Here is a 2815-nt window from a genome sequence, read left to right on the forward strand (position 1 = left end):
CATAAATAGAAATGCAAACCAAGTTTTATAGTGGTTTGGTCATCGTGACCTACATCCACTCTTGATTCCTCTTCCATCAAGCCTACCAGCATCCACTAACAGTCCTTCTTCAATAGCCGAAGACCAACCTCCTTTTTACAACTCTATTCTCCTTTTGACAAGCTCAGGAGAGAATCTTTACACCCCCACAACCTCCTCTTTTAGACTTCACTAAAACTTAGAGTTTAAGAGGAGTTCACATAAGATTACAACAACGGTTTCTTACTTTTTTGCTTTCAATTCTTGTGTATGTTAACTAGGGATAAGAGGGATATTTATAGGTCTTAAGTGGATTTAAATTTGGAGCCTATATGTATCTCATCTCGGGTTTCCTGGGTCCTAGCGGTACCACCGCCTGTGCTGGGCAGTACCACTACCTGTAGTACTAACACTGGGTAGTTCCATCGCCTAATCTGGTGGTACCATTGCCTAGGAGATTGTGTCTAGGTTGTACCACTACCCAGACTAGAGGTACCACCGCTTGACAATCTCAAAGACTGAGTCTCGATAGTACCACTACCCAGACTAGTAGTAGCACCGCCTGACAGTCTCAAAGACTATGCCATCGATGGTTCCATCTATTTAGGTCACTATTTGGGCCTTTCACTTGGCCCAACATAGCGTAACCTTGGGCCTAGTTGGTCCTTAATTGAGTTGGCCTAATTACATTCTAAACTAACTCAATTATACTCTAAACTAACTCGATCTAGACATAATTGATTACAAGCGAATCCTATGTTGTTCGACATATCATTAGTTCTTTCGGCACTTCGTCCAATCCTTCGGCGCATCATCCTTTCCTTTGGCGTATTGCCCAATCAACATGTTATCTTCTTGCAGCATCTGATCTCCTTGGCGCAATGTCTAATCTTCTTGGCCTGATGCCTGAATTCACGGACCGAAGCCTTCTGCTGACACATCGACCGATCCTCCTGCCCGATGTCCAATCTTCTGACATGTTTACTCGGCCCAATATATTATTCCTTCTACTTTAATAGATTTACCTTTTCTGATCTAAGCTAGTCCTGTGTCACTTAAACACATATTAGATGACAAACACATCAATTGATTTCATCATCAAAATTTAAGATTCAACAACTCTTAGTTCGATGAAAATATTTTATAAAAATATTTGACTTGAATAAGTTTGTAAGTGAGTAGAGAGGAGAGGATTGGATAGTTTACAATGAAGTAAAGTAGAATGCAGCAAAAGTAGAATACACACCAAAAAGAGAATACGTTAATTTTATAGTGGTTTGGTCGTCTATCTTACATCCACTACTGACACCTCCTCCAATGAGGTCACCGGTTTCCACTATTGATCTTTCTTGAAGGGCAAAGATTAATCACCTGTTTACAAAACTTTCACAAGTAGCTCACTCTCCTTTTACAAACTTTCACACTTAGAAATGATGGAGGTAAACTCTCAACTTTTGCAAGCTATTTCACTATATTTTCGGTTCAGTTCTTATCACTTCTCTATGATTTTCTAGCTGAGAAGTAAGGGGTATTTATAGCCCTCAATTGGCTACAGAATTGGAGCTAAAATATGTCACATCCTCGGTTTTCAAGGTGTTGGCAGTACCACCGCCATTATTGGGCGGTATCACCGTCTGACACTCTAACACTGGGCAGTACCACCACCTAGTTTAGCAGTACTACCACTTGAAAGAACCTTAGAGATTGGGTTCTAATGGTACCACTACTTGTCAGGGTGGTACCATTGCTTGACATGGTGGTACCAACACTTGACAAGGCGGTACCACCGCTTGGCAACATTAACTACCAATGGTACCATCGCCTGATAGCATCAACTGCCAGCGGTACCATCGCCCAGACCATTTGGGAGGCTGAGCTTCAAGTGGTTCCATCGGCCACCCTAGGCGGTACCACTGCTTGCCATGTCTCCAAGTGGCCGAGTTGGCCTTCCATCTGGCCTAACTCAGCCCTGTATTAGACCCAATTAGCTCCTAACTGAGTTAGTGGGATTACCTCCCAATCTTAATCCTAATTATATGCTAACATCAATTTTTAAGGCATACACTAAACAAAACAAGTCCGGTAAGTCTAGGCTTCTTCCGATGAGAGATCGTTAGAGTTCCGATGATCTCTCGGCAATCTTCCAACGGATTCCTAGCAAGCTCCTGGACTTCATAATAATCTTCTTGGCGAGTTTCAATGAGCTTCTTCGGGATGTTCCTAGACTTCTTGGCTAATTCCTTCAGCACTTCCGATGAACCTCCGGACTCTCACCGACCTCTCGAACTCCCAACGAATTCCTGATCTTGACTCCGGTACTTCGTTTTGCTTTATGCCTTAATTGCTATCGTAGTTAATCCTGCACACTATTCTCAATATATAGATTAGATCAAACAATTTACCAATTGATTTCATCATCAAAATCTGAGATTCAACAATCTCCCCCTTTTTGGTGAAGACAATCAATTGATGAAGGAGTTAACCTTAACTCCTCCTATCTATATGTCATACTTGAGAAAAGACACTCTTGAATTCAAGGCCTTTGAATTCAAGTATCAAATCGATAAGTCGTATGTATTTAACCTTATGCACATCATGATACTAATTATGATTTACCATATCAAAATACGATACCACATATTTATCACAATAAAAATGATGTCAAGGCATGACATCCATTTTCAAGTCCAATATTGAATTATTATTTTCAAGTATGAGACAAATTTCAAATATGAAATTTAGCAAGATTCAAATTTCAAGTTTGATAAAAGATGACAATTCATCAATTCGAGGCATG

The sequence above is a fragment of the Musa acuminata genome, chromosome BXJ3-2 (assembly GCF_036884655.1).
Source record: "Musa acuminata AAA Group cultivar baxijiao chromosome BXJ3-2, Cavendish_Baxijiao_AAA, whole genome shotgun sequence".
Taxonomy (NCBI): Eukaryota; Viridiplantae; Streptophyta; class Magnoliopsida; order Zingiberales; family Musaceae; genus Musa; species Musa acuminata.